The sequence below is a fragment of the Trichechus manatus genome, unplaced genomic scaffold (assembly GCF_000243295.1).
Source record: "Trichechus manatus latirostris isolate Lorelei unplaced genomic scaffold, TriManLat1.0 scaffold00155, whole genome shotgun sequence".
Lineage (NCBI taxonomy): Eukaryota > Metazoa > Chordata > Mammalia > Sirenia > Trichechidae > Trichechus > Trichechus manatus.
Genome location: NW_004444091.1, coordinates 3,216,409 through 3,224,332, shown reverse-complemented (window position 1 = coordinate 3,224,332; position 7,924 = coordinate 3,216,409). Strand labels below are relative to the sequence as shown.

The following is a 7,924-nucleotide window of genomic DNA, read 5'->3' as shown; positions in this document are numbered from 1 at the left end:
TGTTGTACTGTGCTAATGAGAGCCTACACTGTTGAAATGGGCCCACACAGGTCTGTGTAGGGGTGAAAGGCATTCTGAATCAGTGGACCCCTTATGCCTATGCCTAGGCAAAGGGGCTGTGCCTGCCCTGAGTTCCTGGCTTAGGGGAGCTGGCAGATTATTTTTTCCTTGTTTGTTAATTTATTCCTTCTCTAAAGCCGGGAGAATGACTCAGAGCACGCAACAAGTTCCACTTCTAGCCCAGGGGGCACAGCGATAGCTGAAGCCTCGACGGGGACCCAGAGCAGAGTAGACAGGGAGCAGGTAAATGGGAAAGAGGTATTTCCTAAAAGAGGGTTTTTTTTTTTTTTGATCTGTGCGGTAGATTAGACACTTGTACTTATCTTTCCCCGATTGAGCCCCGTTTCTTGCTGGTTCTGAAGGCTTGAGCAGACTCTCTGCTGCTCCGTCTCTCCTGATGTGGGAAACGCGTCCTGAGTGTCACTGCTTGTGTCACCGCTGGCGCCAGCTGATCCAGCCTGTAGGGTGCGGGAGCTGGCCAGGTCAGGTCTGGCAACTCTTGGCTGCTTCTGTACCATCTCTCCCTCCCCGTGCTGCTCAGTCTGATTCCTCAGCTTTGTCTTTGATGTTCAGGGCTCCTAGATTGTCATGTATAATCGATTCACTTGTTTTTTCGTGTCTTTGCTGTAAGACAGACCACAGGAAGGGTCTGACTACTCTGCCATCTTAGCCCCACCTCCTAGAATCACTTCTTCCTCAGTCCAGTCATTTTTCAGTGGTTTTTACATTCTGAGGAGGCATTAAGTCAGTCTCCCAAACATTTGTTCATCAACATCAGTATAATAATCTCTCCAGCAATGCCAGTGTTATACCATGATGCAATGTGATAACAAATACAAATGAGATATGAAAGATTCTGGCACATTACTAGAGTCCCACTCAGTCGTTAACCACTAGTGCAATGCATCATCATATTCTGTGACCAGATTGTCTTCCAGAGTGATGCCATTCAGGTTTGTAGATTTCCATTCGACCTTTTAAGTTTCTGAAGGTAGGAGAGCTCTTCACCCTTTCAGGCAACTGGTATAATGAGCTAAGAGACAAATTCATCTCTCACTCTAGAGTCTCTCTTGAGGCTTTTAATGTAATGTTGTATTTCCCTCAGTACGTGTCCCATTTATTCATTCGTTTGCTGTCATTTATGATTTCTCCATTTATCCTGTTACTCAAACTTTTCTACCTCTGGAAGGGATGTTAGACTCATCCACAGTGTTTGTCCAGGTTGCCCACATCAATACCAGTTAAGCAAGTGCCTCTCCTGGAAAAAGTATTTGAAAAAATAATAGATACAGCCCTGTTCACCACCTAGATTTAAGAGATACTAGCAATTTGCCATATTTGTTTCAAGTGTTTATTTCTGTCTTTTCAGAGAAATAAAATGGTACTTATCCCTTCATCCTCAGCCTAGCTCCTGGGAGATACCATTTTTTTTTTCCCTTGTTCGGTGCCATCTTGGCAATTCTCATTATCCCCTACTGGGTTTTTGTCTTTCTTGGATCTCATTCTCTTATCTCTTCCTCTGAGCTCTGGAGCAGGAACCGGCCCCTGAAGCTGGTGTTAAGCTTTTTATTACAGATGTGGTATCATTCTGTATTTATCTTTATGCTCCTTTTAAAGAAATTCAATGTATTTTGGGGAGGTATCCATACTTGTACACTCATTTAATTGTTGGGGCAGGAGTGCATTGTTTGAACATGCCATGGCATGTTTCTTTATTCATCTGTTGAGATTAGATGCCACAGGGCAGCGCGCGCATGGCTCTTACCTCCTTTTGCGCACATGTGATAGGTTCTTGTGAGGAGTGGCTTCAGTCACTGAAGAAGTACATTTTATATCGCTACTCAGATCCACACATAGACACACATGTAATGAAAGTCTCATGAAATCATACTTTTCATCGTGCAGTCAGTTTTTACATTTTCGTTCCATTCTGTTTTGTTTGGTTCAACTCCACTATGTCGATTTTTATGACCCACTCTTTGACCAATACTGTTGTTGGGTATACATCTTCCAGCATATAAATTCCTTTATCTTAGTCCTCTCTGGATGTTATCTTAGTGCTTTCCTGTTCTTTTTTATCCATCTGATGGGGAGGTCACTATTTTGATCAGTGCTGCAGTGATAGGGAGGCTGTGCATCTGTTGTGTTCAGAGCTGGTCAAGGTCTCCTCCTCTATGGTGTCCTCTTACCAGTTTATCAGTCTTTTCCTCTATGATGTAAAGTGTCTTGTTAGGGAATTCTCTACCTGGGTACAATAAAGATGCTTTTGTATAAAAGTTTGAAAGTAAAAGTGTGCTCTTCCAATTAAGTCTTGAATTCTCCTGATCTTTACTTTTGGGTGTGAGTTGAGGTGGCAATTGGCCCCATTTGTTGAATAGCCACCCTTTTCCCACTGATCTGCCCTGCCCTCCTCCCCCACCTCAGGTCCCTGAGTAGGGGTGAATCTGCCTCAGGACTGCGTGTTCTCCTCTGTGAGTCCCATTGCTGCTCTGTCATTTATCATTTGTAACATGATAGCTGTAAGGGCTATTCTCCCCCCTCTTTTTTTTCCTTCTTCAGAACCATCTTGGCAATTCTTGTAACCCCCTGTTGGTCTTTGTCACCTTCTTTCTCTCTCAATTCCCCTTACTTCTGTCTTTCTTGGATCTCATTCTTACCTCTTTTTCTGAGGTCTGGATCAGGAACTGACCCTGGAGAAGTAGGCTGAGCTCTGGAGGACAGTTCTCAGAAGTTGCTAGGACTGCTTCCTGTTGTTCTTCATTGTTTGGGGACAGTAATGGAGCATGTTCAAAGGAGAGGACAGCGGGCTGTTTCCAGGGTAAAAGGGTATTGACATTGTTCCTTGGATGGAAGGACAGTGGGAGAGAAAAATATACTGAACTACAGCTCTAATGAAAGAGTGCTTCTATCGCAGACCTGTGAAGTGTGTGCCAGATGCCATACTAGGCACTTCAACTGCTTGATTTCAAATGAGGATCCCATGAGGAACAGGGGTCTTCCTGCATTTTAAATGGAGAAACTGAAGTTCAAAGAGGTTGTAAATTGATCACAGCTAATCAATGCAGGGATAACATTTGAACTCAGGTGTTCTTATTCTGAAGCCTATGTGCTGTCTACTGTCCTACCCTGCCTACTCATAGTCCTAAGCTCTGGGTTCCCTAACATACAGGTGGATGAGGTCCCATCCTTTCGGAATGTGTTAGTATTGGCAACGAGACCTGGATTTACTATTTATGCCTGCAAAGAAATGTCCTCAGTTGCACAAATGTAGTCTCCTGTAACTACCTGTTACAGTAATGTGTACTGCTTTCATTGCATACGTGTTATTGATTAAAATCGATGCTTTTTAGAAGTTTTTAAAAAATATATATGTATAAGCCCAAAATTTCAGATCTGTGTAAGATAATATAAATATGTCTAGCTCAAAATGTCATAATGCCATAGCAGGGGTCAGCACACTTTTCCTTGAAGGACCAGACTGTAAGGGTTTGCAGGCTATACAGTCTGTCTTGCAACTATTGCACTGCTCAGTTCTTCCCTTGCAGCCGCAGAGCAGCCGTAGACAAGACGTAAATGGATTAGCATGGCAGTGTGCCAGTGAAACTATTTACAAAACAGGTGGCTGGGCTGTAGTTTGCCAACCCCTGAGCTGTGCTATTTCAGGCAGTGAATTCATATAACACTTTTAGAGCAGAACAAAATAAGCCACACATTAGCTAAACTCACCTTTAAAGACATGAGTATTCTCAATACTCAATAGCCAGGCCATTCTTTAATAACTAAAGAAGAGGTGGCAGTATCATCTTCCCTATTCTCAGCATCCCAGACTTAACGAGGTCTTCTAGACTCCACGGTGACTGGCTTCCTTTATTGAGAAGACCCAGTACGCTCTCCACGTGAACTCCCTGCATGATCTTCGATTCTCAGAACATGTCCTTGTCTCCTCTTTGTGTCTAGTTTCTCCCCACAGCAGACCCTACTCCCTCAGTTTTTGCCTCAGGACTCTCCCTTATAACGTGACCCATCACAGTGTGTCCAGATTCTTTCTTCCTATTGTTCAGTGGACTGCTTGGGTTAGGCATGTGCATTTTTCCCATACTGGGAAATCCCCCAATTCTCAATAAATTCTGACCTTACCTTCTCAACTCTAAGATACTGCCAAAGCTTTGCAAAGGTTGGTACTCACCCCTTTCTGAGGTAAGCAATACACTTAGCCTTGTTTTATTAATAGGCTGTGTTGGTGATATTGGGCTGTGAACTTTTTGACAGCAGTGTCATTAACAAGTTGGTTTTATCATCTGACACTGGCTAATGTTCACTGCATGGTTTCCATGTGGACTGGAGTGGGATAGGATACAGGTGGGCCCTCACCAGTCTGGAGCCTGAGGCTCTCTGCTGTGGCACAGCTGTATCTGTCTGTCCCCGTCTCTTGGTCTCTTTCATCCCCTTTTCTCTACTTGGGCAAAAGTAGGTCCCATCACCCCCTTTTTCAGCTTCTTAAGGTTTCTTTTTTTCCTGTGTTTTCTAATATTAGTGTTTTTTAAAAAAATTTTTTATACTGTACTTTAGATGAAAGTTTATAGAACAAATAGTTTCTCATTAAACAGTCAGTACACATATTGTTTTATGACATTGGTTAGCAACCCCATGACATGTCAACACTCTCCCTTCTCGACCTTAGAGGACTTTTTTTTTTTTTTTATGAAAATATACATAGCCAAAGATACACCATTTCAGAAATGTCTACATGGACAATTTAGTGACATTGATTACATTCTTCCAGTTGTGTTGCTATTCTCTCACTATTCTTTTCCAAATTATTCCATCCCCATTATCTTCAACTCACTGCCCCCTAGGCTTCCCATCAAACCTTTTGAGTTGCTGTTGTCAGTTTGATCGCACATAGTAATTCTTTTTTTTTTTTGTACTTTAGATGAAGGTTTACAGAACAAATAGTTTCTCGTTAAACAGTACACATATTGCCTATGACAATGGCTAATTTTAGTTTTAATAAAAGGAAACGAACTATCAAAAGAAAAAATCTGATCAATAAGTCAATTAGAGTTAAAAGGTTTTTTGGGCTGAAAAAAATGTTCTTCAACAGGGAGCATCCCTCTGAAGAGATGTGCTTATCACGTTTTAATGTTATCACCTTATATGCAGTACAGACTGTTATGTGATTTCCCAAAAGGGAAATTTAAAATGGTTGGTTGTCATTCACTTAATCAGCAGGAGATGGCTTGGATTTGTTTGTTAATTTTGCGTGTTTTCGTTCTGTATGTTAGTTGTGGCTTATCTAAACTGTTTAAACTTTTCCCAGAACCGTCTTTATCACAAGTTTTTAGTTTCTGTGAATGGTTAAGAGTTAAGTTTAAACAGGAGACAGTGTGATGGTTAAGGAGTCAATCTCTTTCGCCATATGAAAGAGAGAATTGAGCAGACAAGAGAGGGACCTCATTACCATCAAGCAAGAAACAGCCAGGATCGGAGTGTGTCCTTTGGACCCGGTGTCCCTGCGCTGAGAAGCTCCTAGACCAGGGGAAGATTGATGACAAGGACCTTCCTCCAGAGCTGGCAGAGAGAGAAAGCCTTCCCCTAGAGCTGGTGCCCTGAATTTAGACTTCTAGCCTCCTAAAGTGGGAGAGAATAAATTTCTGTTTGTTAAAGCCATCCACTTGTGGTATTTCTGTTACAGCAGCAGTAGATAACTAAGACAATATCTATCACATAACTTTTGCCGAGTCAGCTTTTATAGGTGTACAACTTATTGACAGCAATTATATTAATTGACTGTGTAACCCTACCCTTAATCAGTGTGACTTTTCCATCACCGTAAACCGAAACATAGTACTCCATAAGCAGTAAGTACCCACTTTCCCTCTCCTTACTGGCCCTGTTAACCACTAATAAGCTTTGGTCTCTACATTTGCCTGTTCTTGTCTTTTTATATAAGTGAGATTATACAGTGTTTGTCCTTTTGTGACTGAGTTATTTCACTCAGCATAATGTCTTAAGCTCCATCCATTTGCAGCATGTATCAAGACTTCATTTCTTTTAATGGCCGAGTAGTATTCCATTGTATGTATTTACCACAGTTTGTTTATCCATTCATCTGTTGATGGGCATTTAGGTTGTTTCTACCTTGTGGCTATTCGAATGGTGCTGCAGTGAACATTGGTGTACAAGTCTGTGTTTGCATCTCTACTTTCAAGTCTTTTGGATATATACCTAGGAGTGAAATTGCTGGGTCATGTGATAGTTCTCTTTTTTGTTTTTGAGGAACTGCCACACTGTTTTCCACAATGGCTATACTATTTTTGGCATTCCTACTAGCAATGGATAAGGGTTACAGTTTCCACATATCCCCACCAACTATTGTTACTTTTCTTTTTTTAATTTTAGTCATCCTAAAACAAAACAAAACAAAAAAATAAACCAAACTCATTGTCGTTGAGTGGATTCTGACTTACAGCGACCCTATAGGACAGAGTAAAACTGCCCCATAGAGTTTCCAAGGAGCAGTTGGTGGATTTGAACTGCTGACCTTTTGGTTAGCAGCCAAACGCTTGACGGCGGCGTCACCAGGGCTCCTTAGCCATCCTAGCGGGGGTGAAATGGTATCCCACTGTGGTTTTGATTTGTATCTCTCTGATGGCTAATGACCTTGAGCATCTTTTCTTCTCTTTGGTGAAATGCATATTCAAGTCTTTTGCTCATTCTACGTTTGGGTTATTTGTCTTTTTGTTGTTAAGTTGTCAAAGTGTTACGTATATTTTGGTTATTAGATTCTTATTGGATATGTGGTTTCTGAAGATATCCTCCCCATCAGTAGCCTGTCCTTCCGCTTTTTTTTGGTAAAGTCTTTTAATGAACAAAAGTTTTCAATTTTTGTGAGGTCCCGTTTATTTATTTCATCTTTTGCTGTTTGTGCTTTTGTTATTGTATTAGATAATCCTTGCTAAAAGATAGGCCCAATAGCATTGTCCCTGCATTTTTTTCTAAGATTTTTATGCTTTAGTTTTCACATTTAGGTCCTTAATCCATATGAATTTGTTTTTGTGTATGGTGTGAGGCATGATGGATCCTGCTTCATCTTCTGCATGGAAATCAACTTTCTAAACACCATTTACTGAAGAGACTCTTATTTCCCTGTTGAATAGACTTAGCACCTATGTCGACAATCAGTTGACCATGGATGTGTGGGTTTATTTCTGGACTCTCAGTTCTGTTCCATTGGTTTATGTGTCTGTTGTTATACCAGTACCAGGCTCTTTTGACTACTGTAGCTGTATATTTTTTTTTTTTATTGTTGTAATTAAATGAAGTTTACATTTCAAGTTAGTCTCCCATACAGAACTTTTTTTTTAACATACATTGTTGTGAGACCCCAACTGCTTACCCCATTCTGTGACAGCACACTCCTCCCCTCTGCCCCTGATTTCCCATGAATGTTCAACCAGCTCCTAACTCTCTCTGCCTTCCCCTCTCACCTCTGGACAGAAGCCGCCCCTTTGGTCTCTTGTATCTACTTGTCTAAGAGGCACATTCTTCACAAGTATCACTTTATGTCCCACAGTCCAGGCCAATCCCTGTCTGAAGAGTTGGCCTCAGAAATTGTTGTAGTTCTGGGGTAATGGAGAGACCAGGGTCCATGCTTTCTGGGGTGCCTCCAGTCTTAGACCATTAAGTCTGGTCTTCTTACTGGAATTTGAGTTCTGCATGCCATCGTTCTACTGCTCCATCAGGGACCCTCTGTTGTGTTGCCTGTCAGGACGTTCATTGGTGGTAGCCAGGCACCATCTAGTTCTTCTGGTCTCAGGCTGATGAAGTCTCTGGTTTATGTGGCCCATTCCGTCTCTTGGGC

The 7,924-nt window shown here is 41.6% G+C and overlaps 1 protein-coding gene and 1 pseudogene across 1 annotated transcript in view; one reads left to right on the top strand and one right to left on the bottom strand.

Moving 5' to 3' along the window:
• The window catches only part of LOC105756756 (microtubule-associated protein RP/EB family member 1 pseudogene), a 23,999-nt pseudogene extending 23,421 nt beyond the window's left edge, over positions 1 to 578 (bottom strand).
• The window catches only part of NUDCD3 (NudC domain containing 3), a 208,249-nt gene that overhangs the window by 110,796 nt on the left and 89,529 nt on the right, over positions 1 to 7,924 (top strand). The gene's annotated exons all lie outside the window — the stretch shown is intronic.